Source organism: Poeciliopsis prolifica, unplaced genomic scaffold, assembly GCF_027474105.1.
Source record: "Poeciliopsis prolifica strain line A6 unplaced genomic scaffold, Auburn_PproV2 SCAFFOLD015, whole genome shotgun sequence".
Lineage (NCBI taxonomy): Eukaryota > Metazoa > Chordata > Actinopteri > Cyprinodontiformes > Poeciliidae > Poeciliopsis > Poeciliopsis prolifica.
In genome coordinates, this window is record NW_026562390.1 from 3,101,344 (window position 1) to 3,111,631 (window position 10,288).

Genomic DNA, 10,288 nt, shown 5'->3' on the forward strand with positions numbered 1-10,288 from the left:
TGTTTTTTTTTTTTTTCTGTTGTTGTTTTTGTTCCATTTTTCACTAAGTATCAGTAGATAATCTGTGGCATATCTGATTCCAATCAAAACGTTTGCAGGACAGCTTTTTTTTTCAAGCGCTCTACTCTAGTTTTATACATCTTATACGTTGCAGCTCCCACTTCCATCACAGAGTTTCTGATTATTTTGCTGGCATTGAAAAGACAGAGACAGGCATCAAAAGAGTAGTCCTGGTAAATGTGAGGGATTTGTTATGAGTGTAAAAAACACCAACAGCGTGGGAAGAGTGCACTGCAGAAACGGCTGATCTGTTTGCTTCAGCCTGCTGTCACTTTAGATGCACACGTCATGCCATCACTGCCTTGGAGGAACAAGACAGGGCCGCTCACAGTCCAGCTCACAGCAGTTTTCAGGACATGAGGTCCTGCTATCTTTTACAATTTGTCTCCATTGATCATGTTTCCTAAGGAGGACCATCAGCACAAATGTCAGGAGGTTATTCAGTCAAAAAACTTGTTATTGTCTAACTGAGCCAATATAGAAAAATAATATGTACTTTGGCAGAATGTTAACATTTAGACCGTCAGTTACTGGCAGTCCTTAGCTTAAGAAACATACAGTTCCTTAAACAAGAAAATTACATAATACAAAAATATAGTTCAGTCATACCTTAAACTGTTACCAATTCAATTGAGTTCATTTATATTACATTATTTCAAAACACAGGTGGTGTAAAGGGACCTTGTAAAAACCGTCCAGTTCAGATGATAAAATATGGATAAAAACGAAAAACTATTCTGTCACACTGTGAAAAGTGAAATTATACATAGCTTAATTGCACAAGTATTCTGTGCCTTTATTTCTTGCACATTTGTTGATTATGGGTTACAGGAAATAAAAGCTAAATTTTTCAGTCTGAGCACCTCCATGTCACTGATGCAAACTCACTGAATGCATAAATATTAAAATATAATTCAGAAATATCAAATTTCTGTTGAAATAACTTGAATGTGTCTTGTTCATTTTACTTCACTATAAAGCAGAGTGCCATATACAAAAGCATTTCTCTTCAACAAAGCTGTCCTGTATTCAAATTCCCTGAGTTATTTACTGAATGTTTTCTCTTGTCTCTTCATAGGCTGAGAAGGCCATGAGACGCAAGAAAATAAAAACAAAATCTGGAGTGCAAATTTGTTTGACACCACCGGTATGTTATCACCCTAAGGTCATTTCAGGTGGTGAGGGGTCAGATATTGTCACAAACTGGCAAGCTTTGGTCTTTACCACCTCTCACATAAACAAGTTTTTTTAGGCCAACTCACCATACAGACTTCTGAAAACTAACACAGACTGATATGGACTATTCCTGCCTGGAAACTGGGGACAAAATCCATTCAGATAATCCAAAGAATGTGCATCAGTTCTCCAGAATTATTTGATTGTTTTTTGAAGATGCTTCAAGTCACATCCCAAAAAGTCAACTGCTTCAAAGGAGCAAACCAATATAGGATTTATGCTTTAGACTGAAGGCTAATATAGGTTACAAAAGCTTTCACACGAGTGTGGTCGGAGATCCAGTAGTTTACTGTGCTTCTTTCCTCAGAAAAAGCAAACCTTAACTGAAAGGTTAAAAAAGGTCCATCATTGCTGAAGGGTCAGCCTCTTTCAGCTGATTGCACACGGTCATCCTCTTCTCTGTGTGTGTGAAAAAGCATGTAGCTCCTGTTTGATTAGCCAGGTCAGAGGGCCTGGAAATGATGCAGTGTCTGATTCTCAGTGACCTTTAAAACTGTGAGATAGTGGTATGGTGCTGGTAACTCGCAATTCCGGAGGGGAGCTGGGAATTCATTGGTTTACGTCTCTGAGGTTGGTTGACTGGGGTTAGCATCCATGATTGTATCCATGATTTCTGCAGCCCTCTCACACAGACATAAAATGTAAGAAATATAACTCTCAGGGGATGTAAAACATCTCGACTTTCACAACCTGTTTTTACTTAGCTATCCTAATTCTCAGGATAGCTTGAGAATTACTTTATTTTGTGTCCCTCTACATTTGGATCCATCTGTTGTTTAAATGTATCCAAGACTTGGGGTCTGAATGGAGGCTTTCCTGCTCCCCTTGGCGTTTTCTTACAACTGCACTAGGTCTTCCCTTTGACCTGAAATGAGCAATCAGCATTAAAGAACACAATTTACGTTCTGCTCTAGTTGCTCTTTTTTGGTTTTGTCCTTTCATCAAGTCTTCCCTCCAGTGCTTCCCTATATAGGCACATATTATCTTGATATTCTAAGAAATAGTCTTTTACAATTTGTCTTTTCCCTTAAATAACCCACTGACCCGGAAAAAGAATAACCAACCACGCAGCTAAAATAAAGATTTGTGTGAAATCTAAAAAAGATTAGATAGCTTTTAGGACCAGGTACATGTATAACAAACTGAAATCTACTTAATGGAAAACTGCCAGCTCTGTAAAGAAACTAGCCGAGCCATTTGGCTCGGCACACATCTCGTCTGTTTACAGCGTACAGAGACATTCTGACCCATGAGATTGACCCTCAGGTGTCAATCTCACATGAGGGTCCTACTTATAGATTGATTCTATCGTGGCAATAGAAAACTCACGATTCTATCGTGGCAATAGAAAACTATTGACCACGATAGATTCTATCGTGGTCAATAGTGTAATCTTTAACACCAGCAGTTTAGATGTAATGAGTCCTCCTCAGTCCTAAAGAAACCAAGAGATACTGAACAGAAGTCTGTGTGAGTCAACTCTGTCAACACAACGGGATAGCTTGAGAATTACTTCATTTTTTTATTTCAAAACAAGAATCTGATATATGGCTACAGGAGGCTGCCAAGCTTACTGTACACATCTTCATATCCAGGACTCATAAAATAGTTCAAACTCACATCGTTAGACAAAGTTGCAAACTAAAAGCAACCAGAAACCACGACTTGAGGCAGAATTCACACAGCATTTTAATATTGGATGCTTCTTTTTTTTTTTTTTTAATCAAATTTTTACTTTGCTAATTATGGAAAACTCCAATGCCAGGACATTAAAGAAAGGTTAAAGCAGTCACATTCTAAACAAAACAAAACAAACAAAACTTCCAAACTTTCAAAAAGCCTACAGAACAATTGGTCAACACCACATTAAAGATTGCAGCAAATTGCAGCTCTTTGAAAGCACACTATATGCACAAACTGGGGCTGTTTGAAAATCATTTTGTCATAGAAAAAAAACAAAAAACTATCTATGCACCTCCATACCCATTTAAAATACAGACATGAATATCCAAATTCAATCTCACTGCAAATTGGTTGGCAAGTTTCTGCTTTACATGAACGTGTTACATAATAACATCATAGAGAGGAGTATGAAACAGACTGTAAGAGAGATAAGGGAGCCCTCTGTGGGGAGGAATGAGCATAACTCATTTCAAAGTTGTGTTAGCACCTGAATTAAAATAGGCTGGAGTGTAACATCTCAATGCATCGTTGTGGTGGACGGCCTCCAGGCTTCAAAAAATGTCATGAAATAGATATTATTCAGTGATGTCCTGATGTGTTTGGAAAAGTGTGAAAAGATAATGATGCAGAAGTCAAAGATTACATCACAGGGTCACACTTGGTGGATGTGTGTTATTCTCAATACTATGGGTATGCTGTGAAAAGAATATGGTCCTTGTCATTGAGCTTTAAAGTCTGTGATGTGATTCCACAAAGTTTGTGTTGTTTCAGATTTTGGAATATGCGTCCGTATCTGAGGAAAAAAAGTAAATAAAAGTGATAAATAAAACAACCAGCACAGCAGCTGCATAATCTGTTACCTGAAGTTACCTCATATGATTAGTTTAAGCTGTTCTACATGTTTTTGATCACATTTTTTCAATGATTAAATATTATCTAAAGTTTTTTTTTTTTTTTTTTTTTTTTTTTTAACAATACGTTCTGTTAAATTCTGGTGATTTTCTTGAAAAATGTACCTTTGCTTTTAAAATTGTGTTTCCATAATTTTGCGTTCATTAGCCCTGAGTCAGTGCCCCTATTTTGGTGCCATTTCATCCTAATCTACTTACTTTTAATACCTCACAAATAAACCACCAAGACTCACCCATAGGGATAGATTTGCCATTGGGACATCTTTCTTTCTTGTTTACCTCATTAAGGTCCTGAGGACTGCTTCTTTAGTAGAAGGTAAATCATACATCAAAAGATTGAGTCATATGATGACAGCAACTCTGCCTTTGTAGCATCTTATCCTTCCAGATCTTTAGGTTAACAGTTTAATATTATTTTAAACACATGTCACATTATCACATGATGTAAAGTGGGAATGAAGATGAGAAGACACAAGAGGTAGACATAATTCTGCAAAGTAAATATTCAAATCTCCTGATAAGGGTGTTACATACCACATTAGACATGAAGCATTCCTGTAAAATAAATCCTGAGCATTGATGTCTAGTATCCTCTGCATACTGAATACTTATACTCTAGTAGTCAGTTGTTGCTATGAGTGGCAAAACTTAGCTGAGGTTTAGGGAACTTTTTTTGTCCCTTTATGAATTAAATCTTCATTTGAAAACTATATTTATATTCAGGAATTTTTTTTGTCCAATTAAAAAAAAAAAAGATTATCTGAAATCAAAAAATCTAATAAAACGGACTAGGAATTTGTCAGACAAGTTTGACATTTCCTCAGCACTGCCTTTATTTGACCAGCCTTTAGCATGGCTCCAGTGCTATTTTACATGGATATTTTTTTCATTAAAACTGCTTTCAGAAGTAGGATGCGTAACATATCAAAATGTCTAAAATTACAAATATTGCATCCGTTTACAATTCTGTCACAGACAATATTTTAAGGTGTTAATATTTTTCCGTGAACATAACAATGACTATAAACAAAGCTAATGTCATTTACAAATTGCAGTCCTACAACAATATTATGTAACATAAAAATACATTCAACATAAAATCACCAACTGATATTCATTAACCTGTTTAATCCCAATTTTTTTTTTCCTGCAAAATAAGCACATGCATTTCAATCCTTGGATTTTCACTACATGTAAGTCAGTCAGAGCATAATATGAGGATGTGGTTGCTGTCGGAGGATTTTAGTTGTTTCAGTCGCACAATGTCTAAATAAAATCTGAATATTAGAATCTAACACTTTGTTCCTTTGTTCAGTTCTCTAAGACTAAAGACAAATGACACGATTAGATGAGCATAAAGATAGTGTGTGCCCACTTTGTGCAAATATCATTTAATTAAATTCTTAGAGCTGGGTTCTTTAGTCATAGCCACATCACATATCTGTCTGATCGTTCAGCTTAGTGTGGTCAGGCAGACTGTTCTGGACATAGGTCAAAGAACAGGACAGAGTGCTTGACAGGAGAAAATAAGAAGATATTGAAAAAGACAAAAAAAATGATGGTAAAAATGCTTTGAGCCATTTGAAGTGGTTGCGTGCCTATGTGACTCTAGTCACTGTGAGCTCTCCTTGTTTATTGCTTATAACTATAAAGCACTTAAAGCAAAATCTATCTGTTTGGTAAAAGCCATCTTGAAAGCAGAAAAAGGAAAAGGATACGGTGGATAAATCCAGCATTAAAGGATTAGACATGGCTTTTTAATAAATGGATGAAACAAAATTTCTTGAATGCCAGAAAAATGAAGAATATATGTTTAAAAGTTAGGTATTTTGTTGGGGTCTCTTTTTGTTGTACCTCTGTTCCCTTTCTCGTGATAGTTTCTACTTCAGGCATCCTGATTTGCTTTTGGAAAGGCTGTAGTGTTGATTGATTTTGAGAATCTATGGTTCATCATCCCAAATGCACAGCTCCCAAAATATGCTTGTCAATCTTGGGCACTTCATCAGATTATCTATGTGCTAATCTGTGGAGTTCTTTGTGCTTGTGACCTATGGGGCTGTTTGTTTCGGACTCCACACATTACTCAACAATTCACCTCAGTCCTCTTTTAAAACTGCCTGTGTGATTTGAAGCAAATGTTATTTTTTGGTAAAACTGATGTTCATATGTCAGTATGCTAAATATAATGATCATGCAAAAACAGTGCAAAAATCATTCAAACATTTTTTTTTGTTTGACATCTTACAGTTAATCTGATGCATAGTGTCTCACCTCCACAACCTGAGCCATTACCACAAAGAGACTCCAGCTTAGGGGTCAAGCTGTGTGTCCAGAACAGAAATTGAATTGCATTCTATTGCAAAAGTTATTTACCAAAGCATCTAAATCAATCAATTCAAGTTACAAGGTCAAGGATTTAAGCTTTTACTATTGGGAATGCTGGTCTCACATCATATGAACACAAAATGTTAAGAGTAGGATGTCACTAAAGGTAGTGTTTGCAAAAATCTTTGAGCTAAAAGTGCCACATGTGCCAAACTAGCACATGTGGAAGTGTCTTTTTGAACTACATAGGACAATGTATTCACCTGTTGCATGTTTGTACCTATATAATGGTTGGGAGAGAAAATGTAGTGTTCTCCAAATTTTGTATATTATTTCCATTATGCTTTACATGTAATAGATTAGAAATCCTGTTGTCACACTTCAGGGTCACACTTGGTGGATGTGTGTGTTAAAACATGTGATTGCTGTATTTAAAGACCTTAATTTTAGATACACAAATGTAATAATTTTTAATGAAGTAAAGATTTTGATGATGATGATGATGATAATGATGATGGTGATGATGATGGTGATGATGATGATGATGATGATGATGATGATGATGATGATGATGATGATGATGATGATGATGATGATGATGATTGCTAGAGCTGTGATGACCATGAATTTGACAGGACTACTGCATTCATGAGTTCAGTCTCTCTTTTCAGGAAGGTTTTTAAATAGCTCATAACATTTTGTATGTTAAAAATTGTTCAACAAAGATTTCAAAGTCACTCTCATCTGACCAGAGCCCCTTCTTCCGCATGTTTGCTGTCTCTCCTAAATCACTGTTGCAAACTTTCAAAATTACATAAATACCTTTTGTCAATAATGGTCATTTTGTGCCATTATTTTGGATTGGAGGACTCATAATTATTTTGTTGACAAAGTATCCCACTATGATTTTTGCTGCACAGGAATAGTCTATTTCTATTCTGTCACTGCAGGTGTTAGGAGAGCTGTACTATTTTGATAAAAAAATTGAGTACATTTTGAGTTCTTGAAATGACTTCATCAGTCACTCGTACTGAGAGACTATCATTTTGCCACTATTGCAATCAACATACTCTCTTGGTTTGAGGTTAGGTGTGGGTGTAAACACATAACTCATGTTTTAAATTGCATTGTTATATTTGACTCCACAATGTCATCTACGCTAGATAGATGGAGCAGTTCTGTAGAAACATGCCAGAATATCCTTATTTGCGGCACCTTTCACGACATGAAAACTACATTATTTCTGTTAAATGTATGCTTCTATGAGTGCTGAAATGTTTGTGTCATTCTTTGCACTGGACATTGTCATTTTACATTCTAATGAGTCACTGGTGTGATCCAGAAGTTGGGTTTAGTCTCATAACCCGTTTCATTCTATTGTGTTTGCGATATTGAACCAGAATGAATACCAGAGCTCTACTGATCTGGATAAACACAACCTGAGCTCTGGCCCTGTCCTCTCTCACACACTTGCTGGTTGATATGCAGCCAAAAAATGATCCAACATGCAAAGGAGCAAAAGAGATCTGTTGAAACTAACTAAATGGAACTGTGGATGCAGTAATCTTCTAAGGATCAGCATATTTACATGTTAATCATGTTTTTTATTAGAAGGAATATCATAAAATAAACTAAATACTGAATTACACCAATAGTCCAGGAGTATCTGTATGAATGTACTCTTTATATTTTGTGTTTAATTTTCTTTAAGAACCGTGACACAATTTTGTTATTCTCCAAGGCACAATAAAGATAGATGTTTTGGGCAAATGCCACATATAAAGATGAATGACCAAATCTTGCAAAGAGTACAGCAGTCCTGAATAGTAATCAGGCAGAAACACTGAGCCTCAACAGTGTGAGTGAGCCTGATAATGAACATGTCCTATATCTGAGAATCTTATCAGACTCATTTTCTTCTGAGCATGTAGTCAAGACCAAAGTCTTGTTCTGCTGCATGGGTCAAACTAATTTACTTGGTACTTCTTCCATTTTCATCTGCACTTGTTTTCCATTTAATTTTCCATTTTTTTGGGGGGGGAGAGGATGTGTGAGTTAAGAGAAGATAGGCTTATAAAATGGCATTTAGGCAGGCTAATGACAGACATCTTGCTCTCAGGCACCAGCCAAATAGTGGAGTGCAAGGCTGTAACAGCTCACTAATTTATCTGCATAATAGGCAGAATTTATCAAAGCACATTGGGCTCTGCAGGGTAGGGACTGCACTGGCAGGGATTTAATGGCCAGATGGGAGAAAATTGTCAAAGACGACCACAAGAAAGCAGCACAGTGCATGACCCCTGAACCTTTGCAGAGATCTGAGTGTAGAGTTTTATATTCCTTACAAGGAGAACTCCTGGACTTAAAAGTTGAGCTGCCAACTGCGTTAAAGAGACATTCGTGCTTCCAAAGAGATGTATACATTATGCATATAATCTATAATCTATACAGTGAAGCCTCTTTATAGACTAGGATATATATATATATATATATATATATATATATATATATATATATATATATATATATATATATATATATATATATATATATATATATATATATATATATATATAATTACATAAAGAGACTCAGTCTCAAGCTTTTTTGCTGCCTCTACCTGGAGAAAAAATATTTAAAGCAAATCAAATCTGCAATGACCTGATTGTAAAAAAGTTAAGTCACTACAGGTAAAAACAGGGTTACCAGCATACAAATGTACATTTATATTTTTTTCTGTCAAAAGTGTTTAAACTACATATAATATAAAAATTGAGTCTGAAAACTACTTTAAGAAGACTGTACTTTAAATTCAGCAAGTTCAAAGTACAGATTGAGAATAGAGAGAATAACCTGGGTGCTAGGGACAGAACAGAACATCACGGTTGTATTATATTCAGAAATATATTCCATATTCAATCCATGCCTAACAGATTTTCTTTTGTAAAACCATTTTAAAACCATCTATAATTTATTTTCTCTCCACCAATTAGTTTTGTTTAAAGTTTGTATTTTCTACATAGCAAAATCTGTAGAAGTTGCAAAATTTGCGGAAAATGTATCTCTTCAAGACACATGTTGTAAATAAAACCCATTTGAAGTAGGTTCCTTGGATCTCTCCTTTATGGCTCTAGATATTAATGTTTTGTTCAGTTATGGTCATCCTAAAATGTTCTCCACAAACACTTTAAATCCCACATCGCCCCAAATCTGTCTCTGCCAACTCAACCCTCTTCTCTTTCACCATCAAACATCTCTGTTCCCAAAAAATGTATGAGCTCGGTGCAGGAAATAGATCTGAACATCAGCTGAAAAACACACAGACTTTGAAAGCTTGTGGCATATTATTTTTGGTAAAGCTTTTGTTTGCTTCAAGTCTGATGTCTTCTGAAGAACTGAACCTTGCCTCTGGAGAGTAACAAGTAGAAGTCATCACTTTGCCATTTAAAGAGTTGCAAAGCTCAAAATGAACACATCAATCAAAAAACAAGTCTCTTTTTAGGACAGCCTGTCTTATAAAGATATTTGTGATGTATTAAAAATGCACATCGGCTTTGTGGATGAGTTTTCAGATCTCAAGAAAAACAATGTATTTTCATATCATGTTCTCAAGAGACACTAAGTTGATTAATAAGAACGTCTGTGACTGAACTCCAAATATACACAATTATTAAATCCATTTGACTGTGCTCAGAGCTTCTGGTAAACATACATTTCTATTTAGTGGCTAAAGATTGTATGTGCTGCTAATCTTGTATTACATTTATATAAATAGGAATGTGAAAGTTTCCTTTTATGCAAAAAGGAAACTTAGTTTCAACAAGCTTCAACATGTTGCATGCAGCTTCAACATGCTGCATTTTTCCAGCATATTGAAGTTGTTGTCTCACTATTAAAGTCCACTTTGCAAAATATCAGCCGCTATTGTCTCATTTTCATTCCCATTGAGATTTAGAATAATTTGAAGGGTTAGGTTTTGAAGGTTTTATTTTAACAGTAAAAAGAAACCAAATCTTCAACCACATATGGCACAAATTTGTCAGAGAAACTATGCTGGACAGATGTAGTTTGGT